This window comes from Ascidiella aspersa, chromosome 1 (assembly GCF_963924565.1).
Source record: "Ascidiella aspersa chromosome 1, kaAscAspe10.2, whole genome shotgun sequence".
Lineage (NCBI taxonomy): Eukaryota > Metazoa > Chordata > Ascidiacea > Phlebobranchia > Ascidiidae > Ascidiella > Ascidiella aspersa.
In genome coordinates, this window is record NC_139447.1 from 33700385 (window position 1) to 33722395 (window position 22011).

At 35.7% G+C, this 22011-nt stretch overlaps 1 pseudogene; it reads right to left on the reverse strand.

Moving 5' to 3' along the window:
- Positions 1–239: 239 nt before the first annotated feature.
- Positions 240–886, reverse strand: LOC146169897 (uncharacterized; annotated as a pseudogene).
- Positions 887–22011: the final 21125 nt, after the last annotated feature.

Sequence of the window (22011 nt, forward strand, 5' to 3'; positions counted from 1 at the left end):
CACAAACCTCCATTTAAAAACTCCAGCCGGGATGTGGAGTGTAACCATTTTGTAACCGTAAGTGGCGATTAAACTACCATTTGCAGCCTTAAGAACGGAACCCTTCGGGTTTGTGCGTCGTTTGAGACCGGTAGGTGGAAGGGCACTTACTTGAGCTTCAGTGTCCACTAAAAAGTTATGACCAGAAACCCGGTCCCAAAGAAAAAATAGACTGAAAGTATTGCCGGCTGTCTTCGCTATCACAGGCAGCCGGCCTTGTCGTTTCCCTGAAAAGAACATGGTGGGCTGCATTGACGTGCGTCTGCTCCAAAGCGTCTGGTAGAAACATATACCAGTAGTTTTATCGCTGAAATTGCGAAATTGCTTACCGCGTTGCACCTTGCTTACAGCAAACTCATTGTTGCTACTGCGAGAAAGCCATAAAATGTCTGCCTTCAGAGCCAATCGTCGAAGATCTGTGGTATCCTCGCATGCCAATACTAACCGGATATCCTCAGGCATGTGCTGCAAAAACAAATGTTCAAAAAGAACAAAGAACGGTGGTCTCGGAGTAGGGCAAGCATCTCGTCCATTAAAACAGAGGGTTTCTTGTCGCCCAAAGGAGGCATGTTTAAAAGCTGCGCTGCTCGTTCCTGCTTGGAAAGCGTAAATGACTGCAGCAAGCGTTGATTGCGTCGTACGTGCCTTCGGCCGGCTGGCGCTCCAGCAGGTCAATTAAACGTACTGCAGTTCCTTGGTCGAGCGCAGAAACTATGTAATAGAACTTAGTTTTAACTTCAACAATTTTCTTAGTAGCAAACTGCGCCTCTACCTGCTGCAGCCAAACACGTGGCTGTGTTGGCCAGAACGTAGGAAGCTTGATCGAAACGGCGTGTTCAGCTTCCATCTTCGACTTCAAAAGAACGTTTTAAAGTTGCGGGGTCACCAGTGAAGCGGTTGATGCTTTATTGCGAGATGTGTAGATGGAATAATGGGGTCAGCGCAACACAACACTCGATTATAAAGCACAACACAAAAAAGGCAAATTGCACGCTTCGCTAAGCGCGCGCCGACGCGGAATCATGTACGCCACAAGATTGTACATAAATATATCCATTATTAACCCTGTTATAAATACTTTTTTGACCTGATTTACTAATACTTGTGTAACTCACGGAGGGTAAACTTTTAGGCAAGTGGAAGCGGATATGAAACAAACATGGCAAGAGGCAAACTCCGGACAATACGATCAACAGCTCGAATGCTACGGCTTTGGTGAGTAGTTGGAACAAGATCAAAGTAGGATTTAAACCAAAATCGAAATAGGATAAAACAAATTAGATTTGACAAATGTTGATATAAGACCTGATTCTGTCAAATTGAGACCTAAATAGCCAGAATAAGATTTACCTAACCCCAGGCCCATACCGATTTCTACCAATAGCTCCATCCCCCAACCCAACTTCCAAGTATACCCCACTCTTATCCTTAACCAAATACAAACAGTTATGGCCAAATTGTAGGGCTTAAACGTCGAATACATTTTTATATGTTATTTAGGCGTCAACGTATTCTAATAGGTTTATGACGTATTGTAACTGTTTTTTGTCCTACTCCGAAGAGTGCCTACCCTATTTCCCCATAGAAATAAGTGTTTTTTTATTTTATTATGTTGTTGTTTTAATGCTGTTGTGTTATAGACAATTTCGCTGTAAATATTGGCGCATTATAGGTTGAATTGTATATTTACTTTACTACCGAATGTCTTAACGTTTAAAGTTTTTATGATAACATTTGTCAAAACTCATGTTTTGCAATATCACTTAGTCCAGCTTTTCTTGACCTGGGGTAAATTTACTCTAGGGGGTAATTTTCCTCATTTTAGGGGGTAAGTGAGCTATCAATCAAAATATTCACATCAGTTGGCGGGACACAAAAATTGTGGCACCTGTAGTAATTGTTTTCTAGTTCAAATTAACTGCTAATTTGAAGCTAGCCTAGTAGCCTATTGATATTTTATCGTCTAGTGTCGGTAACATCTGATATTCTTTTTTGCTAAAAGGGTAAAACATACAAAAAAGGTTAAGAACCCCCTACCTTACCCATTTCGATAAAATCGATTATCCCAAACCCTTGCTGCACATTTGAAAAATAAAAGTTTTGGCAACTTGAATGTTTTTAAGCTTTGCGGGATTCGATAACATCTTTGTAATTTAACTTTTGTATTGAAACTAACACCTCTCAAACCTTAAATTCTCGTAAAATAAACAAACTACGTGGTGCCCCTAATTTTTCTTCTTTATGACGTCACGTTTAGTTGTAACTTTGTGACGTCATCTCTGTTTTGTTTTTTTTACACTAAAACTGAAGTCCTTAATCCCCAAACAAAAATCCTGAAACCGAAAATAAAAGTTGACGTCACAAACTTTGACTTATTTTCGCGTTTGTTTTAGAGTTTCCTGACAGATGTAGTAAGTTCATTCCCCTTCTCACCGTGGCTTGCATTAAAAGCGCCTGGAAAACTGTCGGGTGCACTGAAGACGGCGACAAGTTCATGGACAAACTGGACAGTGATCAACTCTCCAAGCTGCAAAACAAAGACCTTAAGTAGGTTTCTATTTCTGTGGTACTGCGCGCTCATATTATGTAGATATGACAATTAAATGTCTTATTATTACAAAAAATCTCAACACCTTTACTGTTGAATGGCGACAATGACTTCAAATTTCTAGGGACTGATGATGCCTCTTTTTGTGGCTAAATATATTTTTCTATTCAGAACTTATAAATGACTGACTTTGAATAAAAGAAAAATATCTAACAAATATATGTTTTATATCAATGGAAATATATTTATTATTTATGTATAGTGTGTAAACAGGTGTTTGGGTCACTGTAATTTAAATACAAAAAAACGGTTGTCAGGTTTTTTGGATGATCTATTTACGTCGAAGTATATTGTTTTTCATATTTTTGTGTGTTAGTTCCTTTAAAGTTTAAACGTAGCTTTCACTGTTAATTATTATTTTTTTTGTATAATGTATGGATATTAAAGTTAACACTTGGCAAATCAGGGATGGGCAACTGGGCGTTTCCGATCGTTTAACATACCTTTTAATAAAAAAACTGCATGCTTCATTCTAGTTAATTCTTTCACTCACAAGGTGTATTAATATATGACCCTGGAACAAACCTAAATACGATACATCTTGAAATGTAAAAAACAGAAGATTCTGAGTCAAATAGGTATTTGCGGCAGGCATTATTAAAGTAAGTTCTTACCATCTTAAAATGCAAGATATCGTCACAATTGCAGATCTATTTTAACATCCTTCAATGAGACGCACCAAAGTGCAGTTGTTCAAGCGAACAAAACAGATCAGAAAAATTGCTTCGGACTTGGTATGTGTTTCTTTTAATCTAACTTAAACGCTTGAAAACCCGTCTAGGATATTATCATGAATGATAACATGAATGTGATCACTGTTATTAATATTATCAAGACTGATCACATGATGACTATTATGGCATCAGTTTATCTTAATTCGAATTCCTGGCAATAAATTTTGAACAATTTTGGTTTGTAAATCATATGATATAAAATTACGTTCTAACGTGAAAGAAATATTTCTGCGTTTATTTTACTTTATAAACAAATTTAATCTTTCTCCTTCGTAACAGAATTCTACGAAAACTGTGACACCTTCGTGGCACCCCTGTCAGTCGATTGCATAAATACAATCTGGTTGGAAGTGGGCTGTGTTGAAGCTGGAAAAAAATTCCCTGGAACACAATCGGAGGCTGACATTCAAGCAGAATACGGCGGATTAACTCAGAGGTGGGTTCCATTTGGCTTACTTCGTGTTGTTTACTTGTTAAAGTGTGTTAAAAATATTTATTAGTTGATCTAAGGGTAAGGAAAGTAATCATTGTTTGGCTTAACAATTTTTACTTGGTTAAATTCAATGCAACTACAACACAAAAAAAAATAATAAAAAAGTTAAAAAATTTGTTTACTAAAATGTTTTTAAAATCATAGGATTGTCTAAAATTCAACCTTTTCCAAATCAGCTTAACATTTATAAGTTATAGCTATTTGTAAATTACCAGTTTGTGATTCTTATATATGTACACAAGATTAATGATACCTATATTGTTGAGGTTAGTTATACTATTTAATTCATGAAACCTTAAAATCGTTAATAAAAGCATATTTGATTTAACAATTTGTGTTTTTGCAGGGAAATACGGGATAAGATAAACAAAATTATTCTTGGTTCTGAAACTGAAAAAGAGAAGCAATTAGAATGCTATGGATTTGGTTTGTATTTTGATTACATAAGTATACCAAGTAAACCAAAGACTAAGTTACAAACAAAGGCAGTTTAGGATAGCTAAACTTCAAAAATGAATATGTTCAGTGAGATTTAACCAGGGAGTCGAACAGTTTGACTTTCCCGGTTCAGGTTCGGTTCGTTCAAGGATTCTTTCGCAATCCGGTTCAGTTCTGGTTTCGGTTACGAGTATTTTAAAAGTTCCGGTTCAGCTCCGGTTCGACTAAATTCATTTTCAAAACCGGTTCATAAAGTTCCGGTTCGGATGCAATATGTGAAGAAAATCTGGGTCAATAAATGTAAAGTTACGTGACTTAACAAGCAGCTCGTTATTGAAATATTTAAAAAATGAAAATCAACGTTTAACTTAATCCGTATTAATTTGTTAAAATAAAATTCCAAACATGACATAACTTGACTCTGTAAAATAGTGGTTGTGACGTCATCCTGGTGTGAACCGTTTTTGTTGAAAGGTTCGGGTTCGGTTCAGGTTCAGGTTCAGGTTCTTTCAAAATATTCGGTTCGGCTCTTTACAATTTTACATAAAACGGTTCAGGTTCGGTTACGGTTCGGGAAAGGTTGGACTAAAGCCGGTTTATAAAGTTCGGTTCCGGTTCGACTCCCTGGATTTAACGTTCAAAAAATGTTGTTTTTAAAGTTTTCTAAAATTTTGAAGTTCATATAAATTAAATCTTTTTGTGTAGCATTGCCAACGCACTGCAAAGCCATTGCACCTCCGCATTCAACTGATTGCCTCAATTCTGCTTGGAAAGAAGTTGGATGTTTGGAAGTTGGCGAAGAATATCCTGAAAAACTTCCAGATTCTGATGTAGAAACACTGGCGACAAAAGACCTTCGGTTTAGAACCGTTTTTCTGCTTCCTTGTTATTTCGATAAAAGAAAATTCCATTACAACTTTTTGAACATTTAGTTGTTCTAAACTTAACGTGCCTTAGATAACAATTTAATTCCAGATATTATTTAAAGGTTAGTATTGGCAAGCTGTTTCTTTGCATAATTATGTATATTGCATATATATATATATATATATTTATATGTTTTTAATCTAATGGTCCACTGATCGTAAATTGTGCTCACTAAAGTTTACACATTAATTCATTTTTTTTGTTCAGTGAAGTAACTTCATTGATGAATGACACCCGGAATGCTGCAGATAACGATGACCAAGCTGAACAGCAGAATTGTTATGGCCTTGGTGAGTTAGGTTGAAAGCTCCAGGACAATATAGTGGGTCCCGTGAATTAACAAAACTAGTAACATTGCGAAAATTCAAAATATAACACACAAAAATCAGTAGAATGTTGTTTTGAGACTTGTGAAGTCAGTGGCACTTTATCGTTGGGGTATTAAATTATGTTGCTTTACATGTTGTATTAATTTGTAACTATACTTCTGGGTTCTTTTGTTTTAGGTTTAAGTTTAACATTTAGATTACATTCTGTTTGGTTCCTTATTATTTTTAGGTTTAATAGTAAGGCTGGTATATTTGATGATCTTGCTCAACTATGCCATTAAAACTGTAGCAAGCTTCATTAAAATTTCGTACAGTTTAAAATTTCTTTAAAATTTAGTTTTGAATTGCATTGAACAATATTTAAGCTCATCTTCATCTTCACTAAGAAAACATGCCGTTGGCCGGATCTGGCCTGTAGACTAGTTTAGTGACCCCTGGCTGAGGCGACTCCTGTATCTTGGGTACTGGTCTGTTTAATTTCTCATTTACGTTTAAGAACTTCCTGGAAATTGCACGACTTATCATGGTCCACACGAAATCGATTGTCTAAGTACGATTTGGAAAGAAATAGGCTGTACCACAAAAGGGCAAGAGCACCCGCAAAAACTGTCTCTTTCTGTGGCAGAAGATTTGATGAAGAAAAACATTAGGTATTTTTTACTTGATGATAAAAACATCAATCAAAGTTGTGTGTGTGATGTATCTCTGTAATGAATCATTTTTATGTATTTGTGTCACTATTTTGGTGCATCGTAAGACAAGTTTGTTAACCTTCAGGCAGATACAAGACAACATGAATACAACGTGGAAAAAGGCCAACTCTGGGAATGTAAATGCGCAGATGGACTGTTATGGAATCGGTATTTAACCTGTCAAATTTACAGTTTTCACTGAAAAAACAAATTTTTGACAGTAGCTTTCGGCAGTAATTTTAATATAGATTAGTGGTTCTTAACCTTTGGTAACCTGTCGAACCCCTGTGTTATTCTGCAAGCGTTCGTCGAACCCTGAATTTTCACTCAGTATTCGTTTCTTCCTCCTAGCAGCTGCAATTGACCAAGCTTTCAATTTACATGACACCTTGACACATAAAAGAAAATTCGAATTTCGCTTACAATAACATCATTTATGTAGGATATTCTCACCGAACCCTTGAAACAGTTGCATAAAGCAACAAGGGTTCGATCGATCCCCGGTTAAGACCTACTGCTATAGATAATTCATTTTTGGGAATTTTTGGAAAAATAATTAAACAACCAGTTCATTCTGTTACTGAAATATTCGTTTGTCTACAGTGTTTCCCGACGGCTGTGTGACATTTGACCCCATATTGGAAGTTCCCTGTATCAAGGGAGCTTGGCTAAAATCTGGTTGTTTGGAAGAGGGTGGTGGTTACATGGATAACCTGACAGAAGCCGAGTTGAATGTGTGGAAAAATAAAAATATTCCGTAAGTTGCACTTTGCATGCAATTGTATAGCTGTAAATGTAATCTGACACTTCGAAAGACAGGCTGGCGCAATACAGCTCAGTTAAAGTCTTTGAATCTTTAAAGAAACAAAGCTTTTGAATCTTTAAAAGTTCATTTGCAGCTTTAGGTTTCGTGTTAAATAAAATCAGTTAAAAAATAATTTTCAACTTTTTTTATTGTGCTGACCATGGCATTTATTTTATAATATTCACATGCTTTTAATGTAATATGCCGCTTAAAAAAAACGCCTGATTTACCTAGAGCTTCATGTCAACCACGCTGAATTTATTTGTAGTAAAAAGATAGAATGAAGCAGGCAGCAGTGACTTGTCTTGTTGTATTATACGATTACACTTATGTAGCGCAATAGATTTTTTTGTCCCACTACATTCTCGTATTTTATTAACCTAATACCTTGATTGTAATTAAACCCTTGTTATACTTATTTCGGTCACTTACAAGGTAATCTGGTGTTCTTGTTTTGAGTGTCAGGGCTGACAAACATTTAGCTTTATTTTATTTTTTTACTAAAATTTTCAATTGTTTTTTTAACGTTGTAATATTTGTTTGACACCGAATTATTACCTTCTCAGGTCCTTGCAGAACTCTTTCAATGGGACATTTAGTGATGCATTGGACAACGATGCAGCGGCACAAGTTAACTGTTTTGGAATGAGTAAGTTTAGTATCTTGTTAAATGGAACCACTACATAGCAGAACTGTTGGAATAAACAAATTACCAATGTTACAAGCCTAAAGTTAATAGTATCCTATACATTTCCGGATGTTTATATGTATAGTTTTCAAAACATCGTAATAAAACTTAACCTTTTATCATATGCGATTTGACTAAGTGTCGACAGACAAATGAGTTTCCCATACAAAAACACAGTTTCCCATACAAAACACACTTTTAGCTCTTTTTGATGTCTTTTGCCTTTCTAGATTTTTATGACAATTGTACTCAATATCATGGTACATTGTCGACTGAATGTCTGACAACCATTTGGCTGGAGGCTGGTTGTTATCAAGAAGGTACTAAAATTCCTCAGGAGCTGTCCCATAAGCAACTGGAAGAATATGATGGCCTCAATCAAAGGTTGTATTATTTACTCAATTAAAACCATCAAAATGCACTTGTTTTTTAAGTCTAATGGTGGAAATAACGGCCCAAATAGACGTAAAAAGCGACATGCTTTATTGCACTTGTTTTATTTGCACACGTTTCGGCAAGTTTACCGCACTGAAGATGGCATAAGCACTTGACGAAACGTATGCAAAAATAATAAATATTTTATCATTTATTTGGGCCACTCTTTTTCTACTGAAGATTATGAACAGATCCGTGTTTAGTGTTCCTATCCGCTTGTTTTATTGTTTGGCTAACAATTTCCACGGTTTTATAATGCTTTTATATCAAGATGTAATTTGTAGTTACATTATAAATACAGAAAGGATATATTTTGGCCAAATAGGTTTTTGTTGTCGTTGAATATTGTTTTGAAAAATTAGGGAAGCCTATGCAAAAGTGAGGTCACTAAAATCAGATGCAGAATCGGGAGATATGACAAAACAAGAGGAATGCTTTGGAATAGGTAAATTTTACATTAATTACAAAGAAAAAGATTAACGAAAAATGAAGCGTTGTTAAAGTGTAACGTTCTTACAAACATCCAGAAGTAACTGATTAGATTCAATATATTTTCGCATATGTAAAACTTTAAATAATGGGCTAAATACTTTATTAACAGAATTGTTTTGTCTTCTATGTGTGTAACAACATGACTTTGAATCAACTTATTTAGAGTTTTATGAGAACTGCGAGACATTTTATGGTGTTCATTCGTTGGAGTGTTTGATGACCATTTGGAAGGAATTGGGCTGCTTAGTGGAAGGAACTGCCTCACCCGATAATCTAACCTCAGCTGAACTCACCAAACTCTCCAACATGAATTTAATGTCTGAATAGTGTTTTTTTTTTATATAATTTATATATTTTTCAAAATAGCACACACTATTATTGTCACACCGAAAGCCATTGCAGTACTAATTATACGTAAGCCGTAGTCGTTGGTCAATAAGCACCTCAGAAGGGCTAGATCTCAGTTGTTAACACACATTTTTGTGTGCATAATTTTTTTAGGCTTGCCTTTTGATTACAGTTTTTTCTGTTACCTAACTTTTTTTTCGTCTTTATTTATGAAAACCTTGTTTTTAGTGACCTGACAAACGATTTCAATGAAACAAGAACTGGAGCTGATTCAAATATTGTTTCTGACCAAGAAAAATGTTTCGGAAAAGGTATCTTGACGTTAATTGCATAACAGTTTAACCTTATACTAACAGTTGTGCACACCTAACTTACTTTTATTTAGGTCATACATATTAAAAAGCTAAAACCTATGTGATAATTCCATTTTTCCTAAATTTGCGTGTTTTGCAGTTTATCCTGACGGCTGTTCAAGATATTATCCTCCCTTATCCTTGGAGTGCCTTACTACTATTTGGACTCAGGAAAACTGCTTAGAAGATGGAAAAACATACCCTAAGACACTTGGTTATGAAAATTCTTTAAAACTGTGGGGTGACCTTGATCAAAGGTGAATTTATTGTGCCTGTGTTCAGTCTATTGCATTGTCAATTACGAACAGGGCAAATTAGCTATTAACAACGTTATTGTGTAACTGTGCCTACTACAATGCTTTGTCTTTTCATTGTAGTCACCCTATTAGTAATGTTCGCATGTTCATTTTTTGCCAAAAAAAATCTGGTTAAGTTTCTAATTATGACTATGCTAAAAGAGATCTTTTATTTGTTCCCTATTTGTTTATCTTAAAGTTTGGTAGCATATTTTGTGACATGTAGTGAATGTTTTAATCTTCTGTGATTCTGATGATTATGCACCATAACAAATTTCTAAACACACAAAAAGTGATTTGGGGGCAATATCTTGTTTAACTTTTGTTACTTTTAAATTATCTAAAAATATAAAATATAGGGCTTTCAGAAAATGTTAAGCTAATATTCTTGCAGGGAGGTCTCTAAAGATATGTCCGACATTAAAGCAGCAGCCGATTCTGGTGATGCGGAAAGCCAGGATCAGTGTTTTGGACAGGGTAGGAAACTTTTAGTGTTAAAATAAACTTCACAGTTAGGAGACTAAAGTTCATGTAGAAAAAACTAAAAGTGTACAGTAAAATGACGTGTCTGTATAATCTTTTCTTATTTGAAATAAGATATTTATCAAGAGATGTAAAACGGGTAAACTTTAACGACTGATGCTGATTGGGGGTTTTATATTAGTTAATCTTGTTTTTTTTTTTTTACAAACTAAAAAAAATAATTTGCGTATGTGAATTAAGTCTATCTGTTACAATAAGTCGCACGCTAATTTTTTTTTGTGTGATCAGTTTTTCCCAAGGAATGTCCGTCATATTATGGGCCGCATTCGTTGGAATGCTTGAGGACTGTCTGGAGCCTGGTTGGCTGTTTAACCATAGGGGAGCAGTTCCCCACTAACCTTACTGTTGAACGAAGAAATGAACTTTCTGCAATGAACTACAGGTTACTCTACTGTTTAGATCAGGGGTGTCCAACAAACGGCACGCGTGCCAAATGTGGCATGCGACCTAATAAAAAATGACACGCAATCGCTGCAATTACGACAACTAATAATTACTTCTAATACTATAACATTATATTGTAGTTGAGGCTAGCATTCACATTACTATAAAGTTTGGTGTGAAGAAACAAAAAGCAAAAGTCAGCTCACCGACGGACATTTAGATGCAGTATAATGCGCACTGCTGCTACACGTTTTCATTATTAGTAAAAAAACGCTTTTATTATTAGAAATAATTATACGTAATAAGAATATCAAACCCATACAGAAGTAGGTATCATTTTGGACGTTTCGAATGACTCTTTATTCATTTTCAACATAGCATACCAAAATGATACCTACTTCTGTATGGGCTTTGATGTTCTTATTACGTCTTACTACAACCTCCAACCATTATGCTCCAAAGAAATAATTATATTACTAAACTTTGGTACGGGAAGGGGTTATAGGATAAAAATTGGCACGCCAGTATGCTTGAGTTGGACACCCCTGGTTTAGATTAATTTGGATTGAATTTATCCTAAATGATATCTGCAGCATTACAACAGAAAGTTAATTATTTCATTACAGGTGTATTGTAAGAATTGTTAAACAACAATAAAATCCATAATAATTTCCAGGGAAAATTGCTGTTCTCATTATAAAATAAACAACTGAGGTCTTTGTTATTAAAAAAAATTATTTTATGCAACTTGATAAGCTATATTAGTATTTTTCAAAAGTAACTATCTATAATTCCTTAAACCAAAATTTGTTTTGAAATATCATGCTTGGTTATTGTTTTCAGATATTTGCATGTGAACCAGATTTTTTTGCTATTTTTAAAAGGCTATTGCATGCTAAACCACATGTGAGTTTGTTTTTCTTATGTATTGCAGTTTGCTCTTCACCAATTTTGAAACTATAAAAAATGAGTCGGATTCAGGCAATGCAACTCAGCAGAAAAATTGTTTCGGAAAAGGTGGGTCCGCTTTTATTGGGATATTTAGCTTGAATATGACTTTTTCCTAAAATATTGATTTCAAAACAACATAAGTTTGTTTCAGGTTGTGTTTAGCTAGGATTTTTATTATCACTAGCTTTCTTTTGATTTTCAACACAGCTGAGATACTATTATCTACATGTAACTCGCATAAAAAATCGATATTTGTAGTTGAAACAACTACCTAAAGCAGGGATCTTAAGCTGGTGCCCATGAACCTCTTGGGGGTACGTGAACTAGTTTTAAGGGGTCCATGAAGGCAAAATTAAAATATTAGTGTATATTTAAAAAGTAATTCATTTTTATAGTTTAATTAAAAATAAAACGGTTTTGCACCGACTTTATTTAGACTCCATTTCACATTTTTTGGACCTAATTCAGCAGATGTATGAAGTCTGTTTGTATTGCGGCGTCAAATTATACCGTCCTTTTTTAATTTTCTTGCCTACAATGGTCGACGCTAAGCGAAAAAATATTTTAGGAGTCCGATGTAAAAAAAAGTTTGAGAACCCCTGACCTAAAGTAATTGTCATTTTTGTGTAAAATTTTTACCTTTTGTTGCCTGTTTCAGAATACTATCCAAACTGTTCAACTTACTACCCTGAGCTGTCACAAGAGTGTATTGCCACAATCTGGTTACAAACTGGCTGCGATGCATTGGGTACCAACTATCCTATGAATCTTAGCCTTGAAACTGTGAATTCTTACTGGGGGAACCAAAGTCAGGGGTGAGTGCCAACATTTTTTTTTAAATTGTTCTGGTTGTTTGAAATCTTACTAATGCAGAGGTTCTTAACCAGGGGTACGTGTACCCCTTTGGAGTATGAAGCACCAAAGCAGGAGCTTCGACATGCAGTGTGAAATTATGTGCTAGTTAGGCATATTTGTGACAAATACTTAAAAAGTTATTGTTTTATTTATTTGTCTAGGTCGGTTGGTTTTGTACTATGATGTCATAGCGCAGCCTACAGATGAATGAGTTAACATACGTCAGTTGCTCTATTCAGTTATTAGTAGGACCCGCAAAAGTCAATGAAGTTAAAAATTTTTTTAAGAGCTCGCCTGTCCACGAATCAAAGAATCAAGTTGTTTTCAACACCTAAGGGACTATTTCTAAGAAGTTTATAGGTTAAAATAAAGTTAAAATTTACAATAAAGGTAAAATTTATTAATAAAGTCAAAATTTGTCAAATTATGGCTTTTGACAAAGTTTTTGTGTTTCTTGTGAGTAATTTTTTGTAAAAATCGTCATGGAAGCATTGTAAATCAGGAACTGCGACACAATTAAACCATATTAACCTATCAAAGCAGGAAATATGTAACAATGCCAACTTGGATCAGCACTAACTTTTATCGCAAACTGTCCATTTTTTTTATTCATAGTTACATTTAAATAATTCTTATAAAACACTTTCTCTTCATAAACGTGGTCTTTTCGAAGATCGACAGTTTGGATCTTAGGAATAGCCTACTGACATTCTGTAATACAAAAATGCCTAACCAAGCTAAATTTAGAAAACACGAAGCACTTTTTAAATGCACAAAACACCTTGAATTTTCGACAAAATATTACGTTTTGGTCTGAAATCGACAAAATATTATGTTTGGGTAACTGGCATCAATTCAAGAAGGAGCTGTAGCCTCTACAAATAAGCAATTTCGTTAGGTTAAAATAAAATTAAAACTTGATAAAAATAAAGTTAAATTTTTTTTTTTAGATTAAAATAAAAATGGCCCTAGTTATTAGTGTTTGTGCGGTATGTGATAGAGAAAGAAATAGTGGGAAAAAAATATTTTGGACTGTTGTGAATTCCAGGTTAGTTGATATTTAGGGTAGTAAATGATACGCGTGAGTCTATTTTAAAGAAAGAGCCTTTATGTGTTGTAAAGTTATAAATACACTGAGTTTATTTCCTATTTTGCAATTTTATTTACTTCCGTAGGCCACTGTAGACATGGGTACGAGAAAGCTTCATGAAAGCTCAAATGTTACGAGCGCTAAAAAAGTTAAGAAACACTGTACTAATGGGTGTTCTAAAGTTTGACATGATTCTTTAATCAAGTGCGTTAAAGAATTGTTACTTTTTTAGGTATTAGAAATAGTTAATGAAATCGACCACCTTTTTTGGGCCCCACTTGAATATACCTGAACGTCTGCTTGAACGGTTATAACACAACTTAAATCCAATTTAATCCTGTCAAAGAACAATGGCTAAACTGTGATTATTAAAATATAACATAGGCAATTATGCTTAGCACAAACTATTTAAGCAACCCTGTATATTTGTTTGCCAGGAACTTTTGCTAATCGAATAGCTACTTTTATATTTACTGCATGTTGTAAAATGTTTTTTTTTTTAGGGAAGTGACATCTACTATCACTGAAGAACCTTTAAATCCAGCACTTGATGGAGACAAGGAACAACAAATGCTTTGCTGGGGATTTGGTAATTATTTCTATAAAATTTTGAATTTTTATAAAATAATTTTCCCTTATTTTGGTTAGTCCTAAAATTTTTAGGATGGTTAGGTTTTTTTTCTTTCAATACAACAAAATATTTAATTAAATATTCGTTTTTTATGAACTATCAAATTACAACAGCCACTTATTGTTGCAATAAAAGTTGGTTAAATTTTTTTGGTTTAAAGCTGTTACACATATATGTTTAAATTTGTGCAGTTCTACCGGAACATTGCGCTGATTTTAAAGGCCCCCACACTATTGAGTGCTACAGGTCTATATGGAAAAAATCCAAGTGCTTGCCTGAAGGTTTTAAGTCTCCCGACAATCTAACAACAAACGAAATTGCAGAATTAGATAAACTGAATGTTAGGTGAGAAAAGTATTGCAAGTTAGTTTAGAAGTCCAAAAAAGTAGCCTACAGTTTTCTGTTATCAGATTGGAAAAAAAACACAGAAAATATATAGCTGATCTAATACGAGCTGAGTCAGTTGTGTTTTATGCAAAGTTTCGAGATATATTTGTTTTTTGCTTTGTTTTAGAAGCCAACAACTGAAACCTTTAAAAAATCCCGTGTCTTAAAAAATATTACAAACTAGTTGAAAAAAGTTTGTGAAACCTTAAACTAGGAATAAGTAAGCAATTGCTAAAGAGTAAAATGAATCATTATTTGAGTAAAATCGATAAACTTTGAGCTTTCTGTTTTTTTGATAAAGTCTACTGATAATAATTTTAAAAAATGTTTGGCTGACCAGGTTTACAATATTTTATGTTTTTCTTTAATTTTTATTCAAATAAAACATTGAAGGTATAACTCTGGAAAATTAATTCAAAATCCCTTTTCTCTATAAATACCAAAACATATTTTGACCTACACTTGCCTTTAACTAGCTATTTAAATATTTAAAAGTGGACAATGTTATTTGTAATTACGTTTTACTTATAAATACGTAACTTTACATTAAATATAAGTGTGTCATAGAAAACATGTACTTATCAGTAGTCACCTTGCATTAGTATTTTATTGAAGCTATTATTTCTGCCACCAGTTTCTTACGTATCAACAAATGAAACTTTACATTTTAGAGATGTTTTAGCAAACATGACTCGCATAAAAAATGCAGCGGACGACAACAGTACGACTGATCAACTTAACTGCTTCGGCATGGGTAAGATTTTTTTTATATATTTTATTACGTTTTTATCGCAAAAAATATAATAGTTGTTTTTTGTAAAACACTTTTTAACTAGGTTAGCAGTATTGTTTTTTTACAGAATATTACGATAACTGCTCGACATATTATGAAGTGCTCCCAGTGAAGTGTTTAAACAGTATTTGGACGAACGGGGCTGGTTGTTCCGATAAAGGAACAGCTTATCCCGGAAATACCTACGAAGATGACGTGAAGTCCTACAGAAGCTTTGATCAAAGGTAAACATATTAAAAGTTGATGAAATAGTATTATTGTTTGATTAATATTGGGATCTAAGCGTGGTCCTGCATTTCTAGGAGTTGATCTTTTTTCCATATCGTAAGATTCAAGCAAAAGCACATAGGTTGTAAAAAAAATCCAAAACAGCTGTGCTCAAAAAGAGCAGAATACTATATAGTTACGCAAATAGCATCGCCAGTTCGCTAAGATTCTTAATTCGTATGAACAATAAAAGTTGTTATACATTTGATAGTAAACAGAGATTATAATTAAGAACCACATTATCAATTAAGAACTGCTTTCTTAATTTTAAAACTCTTTTAAGTAAGGGAGCAGTTGACTTTGATGACCTAACGGTCTCTCGCTGCGCCCTGGGAATCCGTTTCCCAAACAATAAACATTTCTATCTATCTATATCTTTCTTTAAGACTAGTTAGCTACAACACTGTCCTATGTATGATTTATTTATTTTTTTGAGTATTTTTCCATGGACCTAAATGTAACCTATTTTCAGGCTGCTGTTGCCTATTGTCTTTAAATATATTGTCTTTAAACATAATTTGGAATTTTGCCCTCAATTACCAGTGCACATTGCACAAGACACTTTAGAAAAACTTATCTTAACGTTTTTTTCAGCGCACAAGAATTAAGTATTTTTATGACTTATAAAACGTTCATAGCAAATTAACCCGAAAAGCATTTTCAAGTAAATTTATTTCTTAAATGTTTATATTGTTTTGTTGCATAATAAAATTTTGCGATGTTGTTAATTAAAATATGGCTTACTAAGGGAGGCGCTGAAAAGAATTGAAGGGACGAGGGAAGCTGCCGACTCTGGAGACAAAAACTTTCAAAATAAATGCTTCGGAATTGGTTAGTGGCCACGCTTTTTACCCTTACCGTATAGTATCTGAGTGCAGCGCATAAGAGGGGCGTGTAAACACTTGACCAAGAAGTTTTGTAAAAGTGCTTTTTTTTCTAATAACCTGAAAAACATAACTCTTAAACATTTTATTGTGGCCTAGTTTGCTTGTTTTCGCATACTAACAAATTTCATTTTGGATCGGATCGCGACACTTCTGTCTGTATTTCAATATAATATATTGTATTGAAATAATAGGTATGAGACACCCCTAGTCTGGATTATTCAATGAAACATATGTACATTTATATGAGTGTTAACAACTGAAATCTAGCCCTTCTGAAGCTGCTTTTTGACCAACGATTACTGCTTACATACCATTAGTACACTGAAAGCCATTGCAGACTCACCGAATCTGTCGATCAATGATGGCAGACTAGAAAAACAAACAGGGCAGACTAGAAAAACAACTTCAGAAGGGCTAGATCTCAGTTGTTAACACTGATATGTGTGTACATATGTTTCCTTGAATAAATGATATGGTACTGTGGATCCCCTTCAATATGAAGTTGCTTGTACTAACAGAGTGAGCAAGCATTGGCGTATTGTTGTTTCTCGACTCGTTCCTCTCTGACCCTGCATAGCTTAGTTGGTAGAGCGACGGTCCCGGCTTGACCGGAGGTCGTGAGTCAGAAGCTCACTGCAGGCTAGTTGTTTTTCTAGTCTTCCCTGCTTGCATCATTGATCGACAGATTCGGTGAATCTGCAATGGCTTTCAGTGTACTAGTCTAGATTATATTTAAATTAAATTTTAAACGCAAGTCTGTATTATTCGGAGTTTTGCTGAAAGAGTATTTGATATCAGAACACAACGCCAAACCAATAAGTTCATGTTTTGTCTTGATGCTGAATATTTTGTTATACTTGATACTGTTCAATTTGAAATTTGTAATGAATTACAAAGCTAAAAAGGTCTAGATCAGTGGTTCTCAACCTTTTTTCTTTCGTGGCCCATTTACGTTGCCAAAAAAAAATCTGTGGCCCAATAAATTTTTAAGAAAAAAATGTAAAAAAGGTTTAGAACAAAACACAGCAGAACATATTTCAAAATATAAATCAAAAAACAGCTCCTCTGGTAAGTGTAATTGTTAACCAACGTTTCGGCAACCTATACAAGCCGCCTTCGTCAGGGTGATTGACACTGAACGCTCGTACAATAAATGGAAAGGAAAAAAAAGAAAAAAGCAGAAATAAACGCGAGCAACAAAACGATAAGAAAATAATTAGCGACTGCCTCTGGGCCTTCAGCAGGTGCTAGTAGCATGCAGAAAGCATCACGTCAGTTTTGACGTTCATGGTGTTACCCTTCTTATGAATATTCCACGATTCCAAAAATAATCTTTTCCTGTAGTCTGATTCTCGTGCTATTATTAAAGCGCCACCAAAATCAATTTGGTGGCTTCGGGAAACAGCATGATATGAGAGTGCAGACTTCTTTGCGTTATTTGCCACGTCCTTTTGGTGTTCTTTCGGCGAGTCTTGAAATTACAATCCGCACAGGGGATTGAATATACCACACCACGTTGGTCAAAGGAACTGATGGGATCTTTGGGGTGACTAAGAAGCTTTCGAAGAGTATTGGCAGGTTGCACACCAACCGCTATACCGAAGTCTCCCAACATACGTCTTAACACATCGGTTAGTTTTGGTATGTAGGGCAACGTAACAAACCCATCTTTTTTCACAAAACTAACCTGCGTAGCAACAGAATTCGGTCGGTCGTGGAGCATCCAGTTGGGGTAACCGTTGGACTTCAGGGCTTCGTGTACCTTTTTAAGTTTCACCTCGCGCTCAATGCTGTTAGAACATAGGCGTCAGGCCTGGTCCTTAAGTGATCGCACGACACCTCTCTTTTGGTAAATAGGGTGATGCGAACGAAAATTAAGATACCTGCCGGTACAATTTAAATCGCCTGACAATTCGCCAGGTGGAAGGAAGATTATGAGGAAATGCGGGTTTGCGTTTTTAAAACTACGTATTGACCAGTCTCACCGCAGAATAGCCCAATGCAACTTTCGATCTGAAAAGGCTTTAGCATCAATACGTGCAGCTCTGGCACAAGACCACCTTGAGCGGCTTCTAATCCATATAGACGTAGGAGTTCAATCACTGTACAATCGCTCGATGACTGATTGTAAAAAGCGTTTTACATCAATAAGCTCCAAGTGTGATGGACGAAAGAATGTCGTGGGAAGGAAAAGGATGTCAGAAGTCTAAGGTCTAATGAAAACATCTTGATTTTACCCGCAGACAAAGGTAACTGTACCGTAATCATGAACAACCAAGATTACGAGAGAAAAATGCTTAACTTATTGCAGGACTCGTCAACATACAAGTACCTACCTCGTGCTACCTCGTGACCCAACACGAAAGGCGGAACGCATCCTTAATAAGTTTGTTGCTACTTTGCACACGGAGAGGCGGTGTATTTCAGAAGCCATGTTCCACCAGCTGCATAGCACGGACGGTTCTGCGCCACGCATTTATGGCTTACCGAAAATCCATAAAGAAGGCATCCCACTCAGGCCTATTGTTTCGTTCGTTGGTACGCCAACCTATAATTTGGCGAAATACATCGCGAAAGTCATCTCTCCGCTAGTGGGAAACACAGAGTGGACTGTTCAAAACTCGTCAAATTTTGTTAAGTTGTTGACACGGTTGTCTCCCCGGTCCGGTGAAGAGGTTATGGTCTCATATGACGTTGTGTTACTTTTCACTAGTGTACCAGTGGAATTGGCAATGGATATCGCGTCATCCAGAATTTTGGCCGAATGCAGCCTTAAAGACAGGACGCCATGGCTTCCGGCGGATGTCGTGATTGGGTTGCAAATTTGTTTACAGCAAGCGTTTCCAACATTCAGGGGGAAATTTTACCACCAAATACAGGGCCAGCGATGGGTTCTCCAGTTTCTGTGGTGGTCGCCAACATGACCATGGAAGCCCTGGAAGGAAAAGCCCTGACAACATTTGCCAACCCACCAAGGTTCTGGCGGCGTTAGGTTGACGACATATTTGCCGTCATTCCTAAAGATCAGGTGGAACTATTTCTGCACCATCTTAATCAGGCGCAGAAAGGTATTCGATTCACCATGGAAATGCAACAGGGAAACCTCCTTTCATTTTTAGATGTCCTAGTCACAAGGACCTCTGTCGGTGATTTATGTTCAAGAGTGTACCACGGCCAACAAGTACCGGCAGGTATCTTAATTTTCGTTCGCATCACCCTATTTACCAAAAGAGAGGTGTCATGCGATCACTTAAGGACCAGGCCCGACGCCTATGTTCTAACAGCATTGAGCGCGAGGTGGAACTTAAAAAAGGTACACGAAGCCCTGAAGTCCAACGGTTACCCCAACTGGATGCTCCATGACCGACCGAATTCTGTTGCTACGCAGGTTAGTTTTGTGAAAAAAGATGGGTTTGTTACGTTGCCCTACATACCAAAACTAACCGATGTGTTAAGACGTATGTTGGAAGACTTCGGTATAGCGATTGGTGTGCAACCTGCCAATACTCTTCGAAAGCTTCTTAGTCACCCCAAAGATCCCATCAGTTCCTTTGACTAACGAGGTGTGGTATATTCAATCCCCTGTGCGGATTGTAATTTGGTCTATATCGGCGAGACCGGAAGGTCATTCAAGACTCGCCGAAAGAACACCAAAGGGATGCGGCAAATAACGACGCAAAGAAGTCTGCACTCTCATACCATGCTGTTTCCCGAAGCCACCAAATTGATTTTGGTGGCGCTTTAATAATAGCACGAGAATCAGACTACAGGAAAAGATTATTTTTGGAATCGTGGAATATTCATAAGAAGGGTAACACCATGAACGTCAAAACTGACGTGATGCTTTCTCCATGCTACAAGCACCTGCTGAAGGCCTAGAGGCAGTCGCATATTATTTTCTTATCGTTTTGTTGCTCGCGTTTATTTCTGCTTTTTTCCTTTTTTTCCTTTCCATTTATTGTACGAGCGTTCAGTGTCAATCACCCTGACGAAGGCGGCTTGTATAGGTTGCCGAAACGTAGGTTAACAATTACACTTACCAGAGGAGCTGTTTTTTGATTTATATTACCATGCCTGGTAGCAACAGTTTATATATATTTCAAAATAGATTATTTATTCAACCGTGCATTAGTGAGATACTTGCGGCATTCCTTTTTAATTCCTCTCCAAGCCATTATTCCTGTAAAATTAAATATAGTGACATAAATGAAACTAAATCTAGCTTTTTTACATTGATCTGTGGCCCTCCTCAAATGTTCTTATGGCCCACCAGTGAACCATGGCCCACTGGTTAAGAACCGCTGGTCTAGATTGTAGTAGATCAACATCATCTTGATTAAGATGTTTCGATCTTGTCTCATTGTATCTTCAGTTAATAATCCAAGTTCGTATCGAAACGTCTTGATTATCGAGCTACATTACAGAACCGTACATATTGCATAGTGTACACAACTATATTGATAGTTTATGGTAGGGGTCCCAACCCTTTTTTTACAACGTGCCCCACTTTAAAAGTTTTGATAAATCAATGGACCCCCTATTTTTGTCCACCTTTAAAACAAAATAACGAAACGTAATTTTAATTAAAAACCGGTTATACAGTAACCGTTAGTTCGAATGATAAAATGATATAAATACAAACAGATAACTTTTTATCATACCTTATTTTTTACAAGAGTAGCCCCTGCGCAAATTTTAAAATATTAATAAATCTAAAAATAAAACAAAGAAAGTGAACTCAAGATCAACGAATAAATACTATTTTTTTAATTTTACATGTCCGCCTAGGGGATATATTGATAGTTTATGTTATTATACTTGTTGCGTGGACTTATGCTGCTTATTTAAACACAGAGCTTCCTGACAATTGCACTTTCCACCCACCACATGACGACGATTGTTTGAGTGAGGTGTGGACCAAAGTTATAGGGGCAGCTCCCGAAGGAACGCATTACCCCCCAAAACTAAATGGCAGCTACAAATTCATGTTGTTTGCCGACGCTGACCTTCATGAAGTTATTGAGTTGTTCAATGAAATTACCAACGAGACCAACAACCACATGGAGAGCTTTGGAATAGGTAAGATCGATTTTTGCGCTAAATATGTCTTGCATTGTAGCGACACTACACCGACCCGGATTTATCAATGCGTTATGTTTGCCTTTTTCTTATTTTTCTCGTGCCTTTTTATCGTCGGTTCTTAGTGTGTTCTTTTTGATTCGGGCACCTGGAATAAAAACTTGCCATCGCCTTAAAATTAACAATATTTTTTTTATTGTTTCAGAACTTCCAGAGGGTTGTCAATTTTACCCTCCACATAACGATTTTTGCATTGAGATGGTGTTCGAAAGAGTAAGCAAATACTTGTTTGCAAAGAAAACTCTGTGTTGATTATTGAATTTAGCTGGTCAAGTTGTAATAATAAACTGACAAAAGTTCTTCCGATGAAAACATTATATTTCACTATGTTACAACTCTTGCAAACCCTTTATACATATTGATGAAATATATGATTAAATATTTATGCAAAAAGTATTGCTATCTTA